We start from the raw sequence: 20,401 nt of genomic DNA, 5'->3' as shown, positions 1-20,401 counted from the left end.
TTACATACAATTTAAACAGGAGAGCATATGCACTTTAGCACTGGTTAGCAGTGGTAAAGTGCTCAGAGTTGAAAAGCCAACAGCAACATGTCAGAAAAATATAGGAGGCAGGAGGCAAAAAAGTCTGGGGATGACCCTGCAAAAGCAAAAGTCCAACAATACCCATATATGTTCTCCTTGGTAGTAGTAGTATTTTTCTTTTTTCTTATTTTCAATGATTAAACTTGATAGTAGGAATATCCTGATGCCAGGTGAACCTATTAACTATGCTGGCTTCCAAGTCAAAAACGTTACTAATGAAGGCAATATTACTTGGTACTGTCTACTATTGACCTAAAACCAAACCATCAACCTTTTGATTGTGTACTTGCATTTCATTCTCCCTATGTATAGTGTGTGACTACAAGGGGCACTGCCCCTATCACATACATGTGGCCATTAACCCATCAATCCTGGGTAAAAATATATCAGTGCATTCTCACGTTTCCCACTATGCTATAGAATGAATTGCCTGAATTATATGACACACCTTGGAATATTTTAAGTTTGTGCATTTTACTGAACATGCTCAAGTAAGACAGGGATACATGTTTCTACCTGTACACCTTTTACACTATACTTGTTTGCAGTGATTTGCAGTGCACTTTCTCACTTTGCATGCACACTTAATGGTTCTTGTACATTTGTTGACATAGTGGTCTCTTTGGTTTTGACTCATACTCTGTGCTCTATTCCAATTAGGTTTGAATAGATTGATACATTCTCAAGTGGGCTCTGATTGGGTGCTCTGTTTTTAGTTACAGACTTCTACTACACTAAAAGTCCTACACTATTCTATCTTAACTTAGATAGGGATCCACAGCCCTGAAGAATGCCTTGACCAGTTTAGGCTTGAAAAATGGGCAGAAACATTTTGGCTACTTTGAAGATGAGTTAAGTCATTATGCTCAAGCTTATCATTTCTTCTTTGGCCTTAACCACATCAGTGGACACCATAATAAATGTTCGGGAGGACAGTTCATGATTTGCAAGGAGAAGTATAATTAGTTTACTGAAATTTTAATAGAGAAGAAGGCGCCAGGCATGTGAAAGTGCAGGGTAAACTCAGAGGCACTAAGGCATGCGGATAGAGTACAAGGAGAGAATCTTTGAAATAAAAAGACAGAGAGTCTGCTGATTTAGCACTTCCTTGATCTTATTAGGCCCTGAAGGGTGTCTGTCTGTAGGGAAGAAATAAGAAAATGTGGATTATTTGTTGGATCACACTGAGGATAGCCAGGTCTTGAATATGCTTACGAACTCTAAGTGATTCTCAGGGGCTAGGTATTTCCAATGTTTTGCTTTAACAGATAAAGTAGTGTTACAAATGGCTTTCTACCTATAAGCATGAATTATTAAGCATGGTGCCACTCTGGAACATAAATTCCTGGGTTGGGAATATTTTGTGATTTTTGCTTGAATGAATTTTGGTCCTTTGCTATTAATAACTCTGTGAGTGAGTGATGCACAGCAGTTTGAAAGACAGTCTTGTTGCTACTGAGAGCTACTGAGAGCCAGTGTAGATTCTTCAGGACTGGTGAAATGTGGGTTTGTATTTTTAAATTTAGAAGTAATCTTGCGGATGAGCCCTTCTCTAAAACGACTTCTGAAATGGAAGGCTCCCATTGCATTACTGGTCTTGTTCTTCTTTACATGTTGTAGCAAGCATGTTTATCACAGAAACGTGCTATTCTTGTTTAAAACCTGTCAACTTTGGCCAGGTATGCCTTTATAGAGTGACAGCACACAGCAGCCCTATCTGCAGCATCAAGTTCAGACTTTAGGCAAGTGGTATGCTTTCGTATATGACAGTTGTCACTCTCTTCTTGTAATACTCAGGAGATGCTGGGTTAGCTCCTCAATTTTGTTCCATTGTGTTGCCACTGATATTTGCATCCTGCAGCCCACTGTGTCCCCTTGATTGCTTTCTTTATCAGGAGGGGGTCCCATTGTAGTTGGTTTGTTTGTCCTTTTATGTGCGGTGGTGACTATGAGGGAGTCTTCCATTCCATTTTCACTGATGTAACAGGGGGTCCCAGGTAGAGAGCCTGTATTTCCTTACTGTCTTTGATGTTACTGCTATGACTGCAACTGGCCCCCTGAAGGCCTCCAGTACTTGATCCAGCGTAGTTCACATTTCTTTTTTTTGTGACTGTATGCCTGATGGTTGCCATTTTGGAAAGCTTAGGCTCAGTACAGTAGGCCTGAATTGGGTATGGTAAAAAGCTAGTGATAAAGCAGACAGGCCTGATTGTTTTACTGGTAGGATATGCCCAAAGTCATGGGTCTGATCTCTTTTTTATAAAACATTATTACATTAGTGTGAAAAGCATTTGGTAAAGACAATAGGCCTTCCACGGTATATTGTTATCACCTTTTGTTACAGTCGGTACAAAGGTATTTTATTTGATGTAATCTCAAAGATTACTATAGCAGTCAATGGTTTTGGTCTTCGTCATCCCTTGTGAGAAACTCTGGGAGAAAAGAATTTCACTGTAATAATCCTTTTTATGCCATTTTAAGAGGGGGTTTTATGTTGTTTGCATGTGCACTGCAGTAGCTCTGTGTTATTATGGTGTCAAGCCAATGTTAAAGGCTATGGGCTTTACTGGTTCACTGAGAAAAGTTGTGTCTGATTTTACAGGTTTCATCTTTTCATTATGAAAAGTAATGAAAAAAACAGTAGGCCTGGCTTCCTGATTGTGAAAAACATGTGTTAAAGCAATTAAACTCAAAGTACGGCCCGCAGGCCACATGCGGCCCTCCTGACCTTTACATGCTGCCTTTAGATTACTAGCCTGCTGTTTATTTGACTCAGCAGTAACATTCAGAGATGTGTGAACATTTAAAAATATGTTAAATAAAAGGCCAACCAATGTTATTACAGGATAACTGAAGTTAAAGAAAGAAAGTAACTAAGGTGTCCTGTACTACTTAACTTTCGGAACACCTTCATTTCTTGTTACAGCAGTGTACAAATATGATAGTTTCCTTAAAATCCAAAAAGTGCATTTTATTAACATGTGGAAGTGTTTCACCTTAGCACATCACATTATATAAGGGCATTGAGAAGTATTTTTTAAGTGATGTTTCAAAGAGGAATTTAGAAACATTCATGGTTTCCTCCCACCCTGACAACAATGCCAGTAGTAAACTAAATGTCAGTTGTTATGTGCACCCTCTGGGTGGCCTGGGTTGCTATAATACATGGACAAAATTATAGTTTATTAAGTCAAACACAAGAGAAGGTTTTCTACAACACACATCCTGAAGTAATGTATTTCTAGGTCCTCTTACATGTGATATTGAAGAAAATGGACGGAAAGTGAAATAAAACAATTAAATAGCATCACACAATTAGGTCAAGTCAGGAATCCGGGATTGATCTCAAGTTTTCTGGTTTCACATTGTTCAATTCAACCAGTAGATGTACATACTTTGCACCCCATGTCCTCTTTATATAACCTCCTCCCCCTCCACTGACAATCTGCAGCCCCCAGTCACATCACAGACCAAGCCTTTTGGCCCATGGCAAAATGTTTGCGAATACCCATGTGTTACAGGCAATAGAGTTTTCATAGTGAATTGTATTGTACTGTGTTAAGGCCTAGAGGTAGGTATTTTTAATTAATCTTATAATTAAAAAAGTAGGCAAGTAGATTAAAAAAGTAGGTAAGGGTTTTGGTGACTTACTTAAACAAACCATAGGGATAGAAGATTTGCAACTTGATCATCCTCATTAAGCCCTCTTAGAGGCACTTTTAACTGAAAATGTGTACATATTTATTCTGTGTATCTGATGATTTTTTGGTGGGGAAAAGCTTCTACTCAATAAAGTAGGCCTCAGTTGGTTATGATGAGAAGCAAATGATGAAGGCTAGAGGCCTGATTGATTAATTGTGAAAAGTTATGCCAGATTCCATAGTTCTGATTTGAGTTTATAAAAGTTACAACAAAGGCAATAGACCTTATTAATTATGCAATATAAATGTTAAAGCCAAGAAGTCTTTAAGGGTAGATTGTTATTGTGCCACATTACAAATGCAATATTTTGTTACATGGAATCTTACAAATTACCTTTGTAGGCAATGATGTTGGTGTGTATTACCACCTCTGAAAAATCCAGAGGGGTAGAAGATTTGCTCTGTAATAATTCTTGCTAGACTTCTTTAGAAGGCCTGGCAGGCTTTTTTTGTACTAGAATCTTGAAATTAAAAATCTTTACAAAGCACTTTTCTATCTATAATAACTTTGGCGCCATTGAACAAATCTGCACAAAACCTTCCAAATATGTTCATTCATCTTAACTCCTTCCTAGAACATTTCAGGGTGATCAATAAGCAGGGTAAATACACAGGGGAGGTCTCAAAACGTTGATTTCCATGCTAATTCCGATAGGACAAATCTATTGCTGATGCACAAAAAAACAGCTGAACTGCATCACACACAATTTGGCAAAAGATTAGAACATGACTCCAAAAACCTGCCTTTTGTGATTTGGTGTAAATCTGTTAAGCCATTTTTGAGAAATTTGTGTATAAAGAGGTGTGCAGGTGATCATAAAGTGGTTAAAATAATAGGCATATTTGGACAGTTGGTCTTTCAGGAGTCCAAGGGTACGGAAAACATTAAAAAATAGGAGGCTCTGATGAGCTGAGGAAGCCTTTTCTCTCATTGAGCGTTTCAGTACCGGTCTCAAGGTACTGAGAGATCTGACAGGGAGCTGCAACCCAAGCCCAAATGTTGCACACACAATTACAGGACTCAGGGACTTGGTGCTTGTGTCCTGAATTTATTTGCACATAGTAGTATAAGGAGGAAGGGCAAGGAGCCCCTTGTCCCTAGCATTTGTTGAGGAGGGTACCCAGAGGGACCGCTAGGGGCCAAAACCTAAAAGAAGTGTTTTTCAACCTGTCTGCACCACATTATTTCCATGGGACTCAGCATGGCCCTCTCGTGGGAGGACATTGCACAAGCTTCACTTTTATGGTACTGCTATACCATGAAAGATTCGCTGTTAGAGTACAACAGTTCCTGCAAAAAAAGTTACAAAAAAATAAGAAATGAAATGTGGGTTGGGGTCTGCAGGGGGTTGGCCACCTTCAGGGATTGGGTGCAAGGCCCAGGCAGAGGCCAGGCTTTGTGACCAATGTCCCACTGTGCAGAGCCAAAGGCCATGAGCTGTGGGGCAGAAAGTCTGGGAGATAAGCTTAGCCAGAGCCCTGCTTCCAGCCCTCCTCTGTGCACTGTAAAAAAACATGCTCGGTGTGGGAGTTGGCAGCATATGATCAAAAAGTCCAGAAATTCACTTATAATACCAAAGGCTGAAGTTACTTTATAGTTAGTTTTGGTAATATGATCTCACCTTACTTTAAAAAAAGACAAAACTTATAGTCAGGTCTAGAAATAAGAACTTAGCCTATGCGAAAACAAGCCTAGAAATTCAATAAAAAAACAAAGGTTAACGTGATGCTATGGTTAGGTGTTGAAATAAGCCCACAAAATATATTTATAAACTAAAAACACTGAAATTCACCAGTTATAGTTTACTGAGCCTACTATGTTTGTGCCACTGTCATGTATTGCTGTATTGCTTATCACATTACATATTATATCAATTATCAGTCACTCAATCAAGGGATCTTGTAAAATATGACTTGTGACCCAGGGGGGTCTCTAGGTGCTGGTGGGTTTCTGTAAGCCTCGGTCAGAAGGTAGATGGGTTGAAGAGCCAAGTCTTGTGATGCTTCTTGAAGTCCTTCAGAGATGGGAAGATGCGCAGGTGGAAGGGAAGGTTGTTCCAGGACTTGGCAGCAAGGTAGGAGAAGAAGCATACTTTGCATTGGTCGCAACAGATGTGGGGGAGGTGGGCCAGGGTGGGGGTGGAGGTGTGGAGTTCTCTGGTCAGTTGGTGGAAATTTAGGCGACTGTTGATGAAGGCGGGTCCCAAGTTGTAGAGGGCTTTGTAGGCATGCATAAGGAGGATAAAAAGGCATCTTTACTGGACAGGTAGCCAGTGGAGATCCCTAAGGTGAGAAGCGATGCTGGTTCTTCTGGGAAGGTCAAGGATGAGCCTTGCCACCGAGTTGTGGATGGTCTGGAGGTGGCTCAGGAGCTGTTTGGTGGTTCTGGTGTAGAGCGCATTGCCGTAGTCAAGTCGGCTGGAGATGAGGGCCCGGGTGACTGTCTTTCAGGTTGAGCTGAAGATCTTGCAGGGCATGTGGAGGGTGTGGAAGCAGGCAGAGGAGACAGCGTTGATCTGTTGCTTCATTGAGTTGGGTGTCCAGGATAATTCCAAAGTTGCAAGCATGGCTGGTAAGGGTGGGTGGGAGGCTGAGTGCGGAGGGGCACCACGTGTCGTCCCAAGGGGAGAGCTTCTTCCTGAAGATAAGGACCTCTGTTTTGTCTCAGTTGAGTTTAAGGCAATTGGTCTTCATCCAGTGGAGATGTCGGGCATGATGTTTTGGAAGTTGGTTCTTGTGGTGACGACCTCGTCTATGAGGGACAGGAAGAGATGGGTGTTGTCAGCATAGGAGACGATGTTGAGTCCGTGGGTGCAAGTGATGTCTGCTAGTGGTGTCATGTAGGTGTTGAAGAGAATGGGGCGCTGGGGACACCACAAATGATGTCTTTGGGTGCGGACACTAAGGGTGGTAGGTGCATCCACTGTGTTCGGCCTGACAGGTAGGAGGAGATCCAGTGGAGTGTGTTGCCTTGGATGCCAATATGGTAGACTCTGATGACAAGAGTGTGGTGGGAGACCGTGTCGAAGGCTGCTGAGTAGTCAAGGAGGATGAGGGCAGCTGTTCCATCCATGTCAAGGAGGTGTCTGATGTTGTCTGTTGCTTTGATCATGGCGGTCTCGATGATGGTATTAGGCTGGAAGCCGGATTGAGATGGGTCGAGCAGGATGTTTTCTTAGAGGTAGTTTGTGAGGTGGTGGTTGATGGCCTTTTCCAAAACTATGGCGGGAAGGGGAGAAGCGAGGTAGGGTGGTAGTTTTTGAGCTTGTTAGGGTTGGCTGAGGGTTTCTTCAGGAGCGGCTTGACCTCGGGGTGCCAAGTGTTGGGCTCGATGGCTGTGGTGATGGAGGTGTTGAGGATTTCTGCGAGGGAGCATCCGATTACTTCTCTTCCTAGGTTGTAGATGTAGTGCAGGCAGGGGTCCGTGGGGGATCCTGAGTGGATGAAGTTCATGATGGAGTTGGCGTCTTCAGTTAAGAGATGCTCCCGTTCGGTGATCTGGTGGGGAGGAGGTGTAGGATTGGGTGCGGAGGTGGTTGAGGTAGGTGGATTGGGGGTCAAAGTTGCTGTAGATGTCAGAGATCTTGTGGTGAAAGTAGTCTGAAAGAGCATTGCATAGGGCTTGGGGCTTGGGTGGGGTGGATCGTGTTCTGTGTGACTGAGGAGCAGGAGAATTCTCTGATGATGCTGAAGAGTTCCTTGGTGTGGTTGGCACTTGACTCGATGCAGGTAGTGAGAGCTTCTTTCTTCGTCTCCCTGAGAGAGCGGTGGTAGAGCGGATCTAAAGGAGTTGAGGTTGGTGGAGGTCTTGTTGGAACGTCAGTGTCTCTCTAGTTTCTTACAGTGGTGTTTGAAGGTCAGAAGCTCTGGGTGAACCACCTGACTTGCTTGGAGTGTGTGCCAATGATGGTGTTATTCAGGGGGGCAATGGTGTCGGCAGCTGGGGATATCCAGTTGGAGATGTTTTGGGTGCAGAGTTCGAGGGTGTCTGTGGGGATAGGTCTTGTTTCTTTGAGGATGGTGATCCGGGGTTTCGTTGACTTTCTCCAAACAGAGCTGGGGATGGTGGGGGTTCTCGCTGTGGCTTCTAGCTGGCCGTTGATGGTTAAGTGGATGATGTTGTCCAGGTTACCTCGGTGGTTCCTCTGATGGTGGTTTTGGTGTCTGTTTTGATCTGGAGGTTGAGGTGTTCCATAGTCAGTGTTGTATCGCCATCCGAGGCAGTGCAGTTGAGGGAGTCCTTGTGGATGATGACAATGCTTCCGCATTGTCTATTGGGGCAGTCACTGTGGATCATCTCGTATCCCGGGGTGTTGCGGTGGTGATGTTGGGTGCTGATGTAGGGGTGAGCCAGGTTTCAGTAACAAACATTACGTCGGGCCAGGGTGATTATGGTGTCCCAGATTTTCATGGCGTACCTGCATAGGGATCGGACGTTGAGTAGTGTGCAGTGGTCCATGGCCAGGAGTCTCCAGGGTGGTGATTGCTGAGTTTCAGTGGCAGGTGAATGGGCCTTCTGTGGATTGAGGTGGGGCGATGCTGCAGTTGGTGTTTTGGCTTGTAGGCATGAAGTTTTGGATCTTGCTGTAGATCCAGGGGTCCTGGCGCTGGGTGCGGTCCAGGTGTGGATGGGCGCAGACGGGCTTGCCTCAGGCATGACATGTAAAAATGACATTATGAATTACTTTATTGACGGCCTCTAAGGACATCACTGATTACATGACTAATGACATCACTGTACACAACATAGTCATTTACAGCATAAAGGGCCAGATGTCTGAAAGCATTTTGCATTTGCAAACGGTGTGAATGCCCGTTTGCGAATGCAAAATGCCATTTCAGAATGTATGAAATACATTCTGAATGCAATTTTAAGGAATCGCTAAAATTGCGATTCCTTAAAATTGCGACCCTGTTTAGAGAGTCGCAAATTGCGATTCCTTATTTGCGATTTCTTAGCACATGTATGAAGCAATTCCTAAACGCGATTTTGGCATTTAGGAATTGCTAATTACCACCAAGTTGAACTTGGTGGTAACCATGTGCAAAATTTAAAAATGCATTTTTAAATTGTACATGTAAAGCACACATGCCCTTTTGGCATGTGTGCACCTTACATGTCCCCCCAAAAACTTTTGGGGTGCAGCAGAGTGGGCATTAGGCCCCCAGCATCCTGGGGTTTTGCATTTCCAAAATTGTGATTTCTGGTTCAGAAATCACAATTTTGGAAATGCAAAAAAATCGCAGATATGGGCCAACAGGCCCACAGCTGCGGAATGGGGCCGGTATCGCAATTTGCGATTTGGTAATAGCATTTGCGATTTTTAAGAAATCGCTATTACCGAATCGCAAATGTGATAGATGCCACTTTGCTAGTCAGAAATAGCGATTTCATAAAAATCGCTATTTCCGAATCGCAAAGGGCTGTGATGATACATCTGGCCCAAAGTTACTGTGTGAACATGTGGGGGTGTATAACATGGAAATAAAGCAAGGCCTGGAGTAAGTGCATGGTAACTGTTAAGGGGTGCGCTTTTCACAAATCACTAACGTTTAGGGTGCAAGTATTACTCTATATTAAACAAGGTACATGCTGAGCACACCTGATATGGGTTGCAGAGATATGGTTCAAGGTAGCATGTGGTGTAGGAAAGTACCATCTTGCCTGGCACGTTACCCCCATATTTCACTGTATGTCTGTTGTTTTAGTCCATGTGTCACTGGGACCCTGCCAGGCAGGGCCCCAATTCTTATAGTATGTGCCCTGTATGTGTTCCCTGTGTGGTGACTAACTGTCTCACTGAGGCTCTGCTAACCAGAACCTCAGTGGTTATGCTCTCTCTGCTTTCCAAATTTGTCACTACAGGCTCCCTTGAATTAGAACCGATAGGGAAATGGCAATTTTTGAAACATACCAATTGCAATACTCGCAATTGTGTTTATTTGATTACTTGTCCATGTAACTTACGGTATGTAGGAATGACTACAAGAGCAGTAAAATTGAGGATAAATGAACACCTTAGTAATATTTGATGCGGTCGAGTTACAACCAAACTAAGTATCCACTACATGGAAGTAAACCATAGCCCGGATGACATGTGGTGGGTAGTTCTTCAGACTTGCTCACAGAAGGGGACAAGACCTCTTTTTGAACTAGAGAACGTTGGGTGTATAAGCTAAATACACATCTTCAAGGGTTAAATGATGACATTCCTTGCACTAATTTTTCTCATTAAAGCACCCTTTGTTCGGGAGCATCACTCTATCCTGTCTACCACAAGTGTGTTGGAACTCATTTTGCCTTCGACTGTAGCCCTGAAGCAGCTCCTCCCTGCGCCCCACACACACCCCTGAAAACCCCTCTCCTCACCTTTTTATAATAATATCTAGCTGACTGTGTTTATGATTGCAGACATTACACGGCTTCCTTTGTTCATGTGCCGTACTTGTACTACATTAGCTAAGCTGTGTCTTCCATGAATCTATGGTTCTGCACAATTTTAAAGGAACACTTTTATGTTTTACATTACAGTCAGGGTATATTTCCTTATAGACCTGCACCATTTTGACATGGCCGCTTCTCGCAGTATCTAGCAATACTAGGCGTGATAGCACCCTTTGTCTGTGTTTACTTTTTTGCCATCGCAACCGGTGGCCTTGATCGGCCGCGCCCGGCCGCGTTACCTGGCAACAAGAGCGTCACCATTACGCTCGTACTTCCGGGTCGCGGATTATTTCTACCCTGCAGTCCGCGTCTCCCTCTATGATTCGGGAGCGCGGCCAGGGGTAGGTTACACACCCGTCACCACGAGTATAGAAGTAAGTGCCTTGGGTGTTTGTCTTTTGTATTTTCAACTTAAAGGTCTTATCTTAACGGCCCCCATTATTCTGGGAGGATTCATTACGGCAAACACATACTGCATTTGTTGTTCCCTTGATGGATGGGGCTGTAAAGGTTGTTTGATCCCGAGCCTGTGATCTACCTATTACCTTGAGAGGACCGTTTTCTAACATCGGAGGACTCTTTAGTCTTTTTATGCATTTTGTGTTCTACATGTCGACCTTTCGTTCACGAACGTTCCATTATTACTGCCTTTTTCTTTTTTTTCTTCTTAGCTTGATGTGGGGCAGAGGTGAAGCAATTTTTATTTCACAATGAAAGTGACCAGACACATTTATTCCGTAACCATACTGGACTACTGTCTCCTCTTTTTACCATGACTAGTTTAGTGATACCACACAGGTTGGTTAACACGTACGCTCTGGTGAATTAAAACTAGTGTACAACCCATGTACCAGTGAAGCGCACTTTGCCATTTGATATACGGAGTCTCAATTTGTTTTGTATATGTTTACTGTAACAGGCGTGTGTGTGTTTTTTTGCTTTTTTGTCTACTTTACTATCAGAGTTTTTGTACGCCTGGCTAATGGCCTGTGTGATCCCATGAAGCCCGGTCCCGACTTGGGAGGGTAAGCCCATTTTTAATGATCTTGCATGGGTTTGCCACTACCAACACTATCACCTTGTGTTGCAGTTTGTCACTTGCTTTGTTTGTTATGACATTTGTACCTATTCTGTCAATGATTATCCAGATAAAGAGCTACATAATGCTACCTGTTTTTATTCATCCTCAGGGTGACTTGAAGGAACAGCAAGTTCGAGTCAGATTGGACTAGTGTAAGTGACTGGAAACATTACTGGCAGTTTCAGACTATAGGAGTTAATTTAGTTTATTGAAGGAGACGTTTAGATGCATTAGGTCCTGAAGAAGCGTCACGGGATCCTTTTGGACCATAGAGACGTGAAACATGTCGACCTCATTTTAAGGACGGTCTAGTAGTTCCAGACCTCCTTATTTCCTATATATTTGGTAGAGAGTGATTGAGCATTACCTCTATTTCACTCTCCTGTTATATTTTTAATCTTGGCCATCGCCCAGCGCAGACTAATAAAACTATTTCTTAGGTTGGGTCCTGAGCCAATTTTAGTTTTTTGTTGATCTCTCCTTTCCCTTTTTCCTTACTCACTCTTGGGGTTTTGGCATCATCGAGAAAAGATCTCCAGTAAAGAGCCCCCCTAAGGGGGGTGCCAGTCAGCCATTGCAGCGCCAGTCTGACGAGGAGCATATCCAATGATGAAGCATGACACCCAATTGGGTGTGTGAGGATTCTTGCTCCTAATAATTAGGACTCCCCAGTGTTTTCATTGTCTCTCTTTTCCTTTTGGAACCGTGTATTTAATTTCATTGCATAGTGACTACATTTACCAATTCACATTGGCATACTGGTACACCCATATAATTCCCTTGTATATGGTACTGAGGTACACAGGGTATTGGGGTTCCAGGAGATCCCTATGGGCTGCAGCATTTCTTTTGCCACCCATAGGGAGCTCTGACAATTCGTACACAGGCCTGCCACTGCAGCCTGCGTGAAATAACGTCCACGTTATTTCACAGCCATTTACCACTGCACATAAGTAACTTATAAGTCACCTATATGTCTAACCTTCACCTGGTGAAGGTTGGGTGCAAAGTTACTTAGTGTGTGGTCACCCTGGAACTAGCCAAGGTGCCCCCACATCGTTCAGGGCAAATTCCCCGGACTTTGTGAGTGTGGAGACACCATTACACGTGTGCACTATACATAGGTGACTACCTATGTATAGCGTCACAATGGTAACTCCGAACATGGCCATGTAACATGTCTAACATCATGGAATTGTCCCCCCAATACCATCCTGGTATTGGGGGGACAATTCCATGATCTTCTGGCACAGAACCCGGGTACTGCCAAACTGCCATTCCGGGGTCTCCACTGCAGCTGCTGCTGCTGCCAACCCCTCAGACAGGTTTCTGCCCTCCTGGGGTCCAGGCAGCCCTGGCCCAGGAAGGCAGAACAAAGGATTTCCTCTGAGAGAGGGTGTTACACCCTCTCCCTTTGGAAATAGGTGTGAAGGGCTGGGGAGGAGTAGCCTCCCCCAGCCTCTGGAAATGCTTTGATGGGCACAGATGGTGCCCATCTCTACATAAGCCAGTCTACACCGCTTCCCCGAGCCCTGCTCTGGCGCGAAACTGGACAAAGGAAAGGGGAGTGACCACTCCCCTGACCAGTACCTCCCAGGGGAGGTGCCCAGAGCTCCTCCAGTGTGTCCCAGACCTCTGCCATCTTGGAAACAGAGGTGTTGGGGGCACATTGGACTGCTCTGAGTGGTCAGTGCCAGCAGGTGAGGTCAGAGGCTCCTTCTGATAGGCTCTTACTTCTCTTGGTAGCCAATCCTCCTAACTTGGTAGCCAAACCTCCTTTTCTGGCTATTTAGGGTCTCTGCTTTGGGGAATTCTTCAGATAACGAATGCAAGAGCTCACCAGAGTTCCTGTGCATCTCACTCTTCACCTTCTACCAAAGGATCGACCACTGACTGCTCCAGGACGCCTGCAAAACCGCAAAAAAAGTAGCAATACGACTACCAGCAACATTGTAGCGCCTAATCCTGCTGGCTTTCTCGACTGTTTCCAGGTGGTGCATGCTCTGGGGGTAGCCTGCCTTCACCCTGCACCAGAAGCTGTGGGTCGACGGAACCTTCCCCCGGCTAACGAAGGCACCAGAAGACTGCATCACTGGTTCTCTGGGTCCCCTCTCATCCTGACGAGCGTGGTCCCTGGAACACAGCAACTCTGTCCAAGTGACTTCCACAGTCCAGTGACTCTTCAGTCCACGTTTGGTGGAGGTAAGTCCTTGCCTCCACACGCTAGACTGCAAAGCTGTGTACTGCGTGATTTGCAGCTGCTCCGGCTCCTGTGCACTTTTCCAGGATTCCCTTCATGCACAGCCTAGCCTGGGTCCCCAGTACTCCGACCTGCAGTGCACAACCTTCTGAGTTGTCCTTCGACGTCGTGGGACCCCCTTTTATAACTTTGCATGGACTCTGGTTCACTCTTCTTCTAAGTGCCTGTTGGGGTACTTCTGCAGGTGCTGCCTGCTTCTATGAGGGCTCTCTGAGTTGCTGAGCGCCCCCTCTGTCTCCTCCTCCAAAAGGCGACATCCTGGTCCTTCCTGGCCCTTAGCAGCACCCAAAAACCTCTACCACGACCCTTGCAGCTAGCAAGGCTTGTTTGCGGTATTTCTGCGTGGGAACACCTCTGCAAGCTTCATCGCGACGTGGGACATCCGTCTTCCAAAGGAGAAGTTCCTAGTCCTCTTCTTTCTTGCAGAACTCCAAGCTTCTTCACACCGGAGGCACCTTCCTTGCACCTTCATCCGGGGTTTCCTGGGCTCCTGCCCCCCCTGGACACTGTCACGACTATTGGACTTGGTCCCCTTGTCTTACAGGTACTCAGGTCTGGAAATCCGTTGCCAGTGCACCGCTGGTGTTTGTTCTTCCTGCAGAATTCCCCTATCACGAATATTGTGCTCTCTGAGGGTAGTAGATGTACTTTACTCCTACTTTACAGGGTCTTGGGGTGGGGTATTTTTCTAACCCTCATGGTTTTCTTACAGTCCCAGCCACCCTCTACAAGCTCACATAGGTCTGGGTTCCATTCGTGGTTCGCATTCCACTTTTGGAGTATATGGTTTGTGTTGCCCCTATACCTATGCTTGCCTATTGCAACCTATTGTAATTCTACACTGTTTGCTTTACTTTTCTTGCTCTTACTTACCTAATTTTGGTTTATGTACATATAACTTGTGTATAGTACTTACCTTCTTACTGAGGGTACTTACTGAGATACTTTTGGCATATTGCCATAAAAATAAAGTACCTTTATTTTTAGTAACTCTGTGTATTGTGTTTTCTTATGATATTGTGCATATGATATAAGTGGTATAGTAGGAGCTTTGGATGTCTCCTAGTTCAGCCTAAGCTGCTTTCCCATAGCTACCTTCTATCAGTCTAAGCTGCTAGAAACACCTCTTCTATACTAATAAGGGATAACTGGACCTGGCACAAGGTGTAAGTACCTTTGGTACCCACTACAAGCAAGGAATGCCTCCTACATGTGGTTTAAAGACCAAAGATGTTACTAAACATTTTACGAAAGGCCGAAGCTTCTGCTGCCACTAGTGGCCTTCTGGGCATGAGCCTATTTTAAAAAGCTGTAATACAGTGCTATAGACAACTTCTATTTAGGGAGGATGTTTATGAGATGTCCCACTTAGCACTTAGAGGTGCCCTGCAGCCAGCCCCTATAACCTCTCCAAGCCCGCGCTGTGCACGGCCTTTGCCGCACACAGTGGGTGTTGGTTGCCAGGCCCTACGGCCAACACCAAAACAAACCAAACCCTGAATGGCTACCCCAGGGCTCGGCCTAAATGTTAAGTTTTTGGGGAGGAGGGGGGATATGTGGCCCTCCCCTTCAGGCTGAGCATGGCCTCGGGGATCCCATAACCCAGGGCCTGGCCTAAACATTTAGAGGCATATTTATACTCTGTGTGCGCCGAATTTGTGTTGTTTATTTTGGCACAAATCCAGCACAAACCTCACTCCATATTTATACTTTGGCGCTAGACCCGTCTGGCGCCAAATTTATGGAGTTTGAGTCATGTTTCTACCATGGAAACCTTGCGTTAGTGAGATGCAAGGTAGGCGTTCCAGGGCAAAATATTTCTCTAAGGCCTTTGCGCCTTGTTTATGCTACTGTGCACAAATGATGCACAGGAGGGGGCGGGCCTTAAAAAATGACTCTAAACCAGTTTAGAGTCATTTTTTAACACCTGGGTCAGGGCAGGCGTTAAGGGACTTGTGGACTCATTTGGTGCCCTTCCCTGCCTCCAGGGACACCCCCTGCCACCCTCACACACCCCTGGAGGACACCCATGGATGGGGGGTACCATCTACGGTAAGTAGAGGTAAGTATTATTTTATTTACGTAGAAGTGGCATGGGGGGCCTATCTTGGGCCCTCCTACATGCCACTGTGCCCAATGGCCATGCCCAGGGGACAAAAGTCCCCTGGGCATGGCCATTGGGCAGGGTGGCATGACTCATGTCTTTGCTAAGACAGGAGTCGTTTCCATGGGGGTTTGTGTGTCAAAAAACGACCCTAGTCAGGTTAGAGCCAATATTTTTTACTCTAACCTGGCTTGCACCATTCTTTGGCGCACAACCCCCAGTCTTCCCTTCGCACCACTGCCCGGATACCGTCATTTATTTTGATGCTAACCAGGCTGCAGCGCCGGCTACCGTCATTCCATAAATAAGGCGCCCAACTGGAGCTTTGGAACTGCGGTAGCCAACGTGAAACTTTTGGACGCAGGTCTGCACCAAAAGTATAAATATGGGCCTTAATTGTTTTTGGGGGTGGGAGCGGGCTCCTCCCCAGGCCAATTTCGGCCCAGGAGACCCCATCCCCGAGGGCAGGTCTGATTATTTTTTTGGGGAGGGGGAGACCCTGCAGTCCCCCGCCCAGGCCAATTTCGGCCCTGGGGAACCCATGCCCCGACCATGTGACCTGGGTGCCCCCCAGGGTACCCACTCACAATGCTGGGGACTGTGGTGGGAGCCTGAAGGCCCCCACAGTCCCAGCTGACAACCTGCCTCCTGCAGGAGCCAGTACTGCTGTCAGAGAGCGCAGCTCCCTCTCTTTGAGAACAATGTTTTCTCTGTGTCCCTGCCTGCATCTCCACAAGCAGGGAGACAGAGAAAACCTCTGCTTGCAGCAATGGATTGCTGATTGACAGCTCTCTGTCGCTATGAGCAGAGTGTTTGCTGTGGCTTGGTGGCAGGTCTCAAGCTGCAGCCAAGCCACAGCAAACAGCTCTGTCTCGGGGTTGGGCACTCTGGGACATAGCAGGAGGTGGCCCGGGGTGGCAGCCCTGAGCGCTATTAATGGTTCCTTGACGGGGGCCGCGTGGCCCCCACTCCAACAAGCACTACACCGGGGAGGTGGTGGTCTGAAATGTACCCCCTTCATTGTTTAAATTATGCCATGGGTGTGGTGGTCCCCTGAACTGTGGGGAGAATGGGCAACCATCTGTGCTAAAATTGATTAAGGCCCTGGGGAGGTCCCCGGGGATGCAGAGGGGCTGGGCGCCCCCTGCTTTTTCTTGTAAATCAGCCCCTGGGAGGTAGTGGTACCTGGGGCAATGGGGCACAGGCAAAACACCTACAACTGTTATAAGCCCCGGGGAGGTGGCAGTCTTTGGGGCTGCAGGGGGTGCCAGGTGCCCCTTTACAGTATTTAAAGCCCTGGGAAGGTGACAGTCTCTAGGGCCAGATGACCCCCTTTACAATTTTTATAAGCCTTGGGAGGTGGTGGTCCCAGGGCTGTGGGTAAGCGGGCAGCCCCCCACATTTCATTTGTTCTGTGTCTCGGGGAGGTGGCAGCCTCCGGAGCTCTGGGGGGCAGGCATCCCCCTACAGTTGTTATAAGCCCTGGGGAGGTGGCGGTCCTCGGGCCTTGGGGGGCCAGGCTTCCCCCTGCATTTAATTTTTTCTGTGCCCCATGGAGGTGCTAGTCCCCAGGGTTGTGGGGGGGGGAGGCAGTCCCCCACATTAAAATACGAATTCCCCCGGGACTTGACCCATCCGGTAGCTTCAGAATTAACAAGTGTGGGAGTCCACTCTTGTTTTTTTTCTTAATTTTCACCAGATCTGCGTACATTTAAAAAAAAATGCTTTTAAGTTCTGGAGGGATCCCTCTGGGACCCTAGCCCCAGTGCTAAAGGGTCAGGGTGGCTCTACCCTGGCCCCTTTTGCTTTTTTCACATTTGTTTTAGAGGGACTCGGCTGAAGCAGAGTGCCAAGATGGCTACTTACACTTCCTGGTTTGAAGTGTTGTCAGCCAATCAGGGCTCTGCAGCTCCATGCACGAGTTCTTAATCTTCGCGAAGACGTCTTGAACAGTTTGTGACCTTTTTTTTTCCACTTAAAAAAAACAAAGGTTACAGGGAAATTATAGTTAGGCTTACATTTCAAAGGTACAAAGCCATAGAAATCCAGCAGATAGAATTATTTCAAGTACTTATAACTCGTGCCCTAAGGTAACTCAAACTCACGCCCCTGCCAGGCAAAGTTTCCTTATCAATTATTTTATTGCAAATGTGGCAGTGATAATTTCAATGATGCCATAGAAGGTGTCACGACTGATGTAATATATGGGGTAGTTGGCAGTGCATGACAATAGTGTGAGTTATAGTTACCTTCGGGCACACGTTATGGATACTTGAAATAACTATAACTGCTGAATTTCTATGGTTTTGCACGTTTGAAATGTAAGCCTAACTATATTGTCTCTGTAATCTTTGTTTTTTTCAGTGAATTTCTATGGTGTTATAACGTTAAGTAATTAGTTTATGTTAATTCAACCCCCTGTAAGCACCCAACCCCGTGCCACGCATGACCTTTGGCTGTGCACGGCAGGGGTTGGCCGCAGAGTCTAACCTGCGGCCAACACCCTCTAACTACCCAACTCCATTCCCCGGGGATTGCCACAGGGCCTGGCCTACAGCGAGGCCCTGCGACCTACCCCTGTAAGCATCTAACCCCATGGCACTGATAACTTTTCAAGGTGGAACTGCAAAGAAAACATACTCTCTTTGCCTTGGCCATGCACAAGATGTTAGGATGTACTTTATAGAAGTTTTTGTTTGGTGGAGATGCAATCATATTTCTGTGCATCAAAAACGCCTCTCCAAAATCAGCGGGAAATGCGCTTGGGGGTCCTTTTGATAAGCTGTCCAGAAGACTTTGCATAACTCTACTGTATATGGGACTGGCTTCTAAGGCATTTTACATGGCCATAGTATCACTACAAAAGATATTGCTCTCAAAACTAAAAGGATGCAATCACCTCCATCAAGGATTACAGATAACTTTTTAAGTGGAAACTATAGATAAAAACACACTTGCTTTGTCTCTGCCATGAGCTCCGGGGACCACAGGGGGAGCCTCAAGGCCCTGCACTGGCAGCCATCTCCCTGCCTCCTGTTGGACCCTGCATTGCTCCCGCACACAGGGAGCCGTTATATATGCTTGAGAAGCTCCTGCTTGCTGGGAGCAGAGTTAGTTTGCTCTGGCTTTTATATCCCCAGGGTAGGCAACTCAGGAGATAGCAGGAGCCGGCCCTGAGAGGTGGCAGTCTCCAAGGCCACTAATGGCTTCAGGAGGGGGTGTACGTGGCCCCCCTTTCTTTTGACCAGTTGGCCTTGTGGAGGTGGTGGTCCCCAGGGCTGTATATGGTCTAGGATGGGGTGCTGCAGGCCACCTCCCTGTTTGAAAAATATTATTTAGCCCCAGTGAGGTGGTGGTCCTCAGGACATATCAAAACCCCAGGAGGGGGGTCCATGCAGCCTCGCCACCTTTTTAAAAAAAAAAGCCCTTGGGAGGTTGTGATTCCCAGGGTTTGTGGTCCCCTCCTTTATATTTTTTTTATGTAGCCCCTGGGAGGTGGGTGTCCCAGGGTATATGGACACCAATGGAGGAGGCACTGTGCACCCCCCTTCTATTTTTATAAAATATTCATGACCACAGAACATAACCCACCCAGGGATATAATGAAAACAAACACAGAAGACCACGCTTGTGTTTTGTTGTTTTTTTTTAGTTTTCAGCGGATTCATGGATCCCAGATTTTGCTGAAATAGTTAGGACCTAGTTTCCAGAGGAAAAGCTTTTTTGTTTTGCCAATAACTTAGCACCATTTGACAAATCTTCATGAAATTTTCAAAACTAATACGACAATCAACTTATAGGCTACTCCTATTGGAAGTTCATGTTTTACAGAGAATGCTAGACTTCATTCTCATATGGCTGAGAAATATGGAACTTGGCTATACCTTTGGCACCGTTTGACGATGCTTCATGAATTTTTCCCCCAGAAAATGTGTCTTGTTGTGCATGGAAGGTTTTGGAGAGATCCATCAATTGGGAGCCGAGAAAAAGGGGAGGCAAAAAAGTGTGTTTCCTACGTTAATTCCTATAGGGATTTTCAACACGACTACAGCCCAAACGTCTGGATGGAATTACACCAAATTTGGCAGAAAGATAGCTCTTGGTCCAGAAAGCGCACTTTTTGTTATTTGGTGTAAATCCATTCAATAGTTTTTGAGTTATTTAAGGAAAGATACATTTGTATTTCTGGGAGACTAAGCACAGATCTCATGAGAAAATTTGATTGGCTGTCAGCACTTCAACAAGGAAGTACTGGCAGCCATATTGTGCCCATATACATGACAGTACCTTATTGGGTTGCTATCATGTAATGGCAACATGGAATGGCAGGTTTTGAGGGTCACAAAAGGAGAGCATATAAAGGGTGATACAATTTAGTTACAATACAAATCATTTGTTGATGGTACTATACTAATTTTAGAAACTGTGATGTGTTCTAAGGTGTTTTTACACTGCTGGGATTATGTTTGAGAGAACTTTTTTCCATTGATTTTCCCAAAGAGGTTATGGAAGGTGCTCTAGAAGCTAAAACAAGAACATATTTTCTGTAAATTCACACTATTTTTCTCAGCCATCCGAGAATGAAGTCTGAAATTCTAAACCATGAACCTCCAACAGGAGTAGCCTATCAGTGGAATCTCTTGTATTCTACTCCAGCCTCACAGAGTGTTCTAAAGAACAACTAGAGAGCTATCAGTCTTACTTATGACAAGCGCGTGGCTCACATGAA

Source organism: Pleurodeles waltl, chromosome 3_1 (genome assembly GCF_031143425.1).
Source record: "Pleurodeles waltl isolate 20211129_DDA chromosome 3_1, aPleWal1.hap1.20221129, whole genome shotgun sequence".
Classification (NCBI taxonomy): domain Eukaryota; kingdom Metazoa; phylum Chordata; class Amphibia; order Caudata; family Salamandridae; genus Pleurodeles; species Pleurodeles waltl.
The sequence above is the reverse complement of the archived record's forward strand: the minus strand, read 5'-3'. Positions refer to the sequence as shown.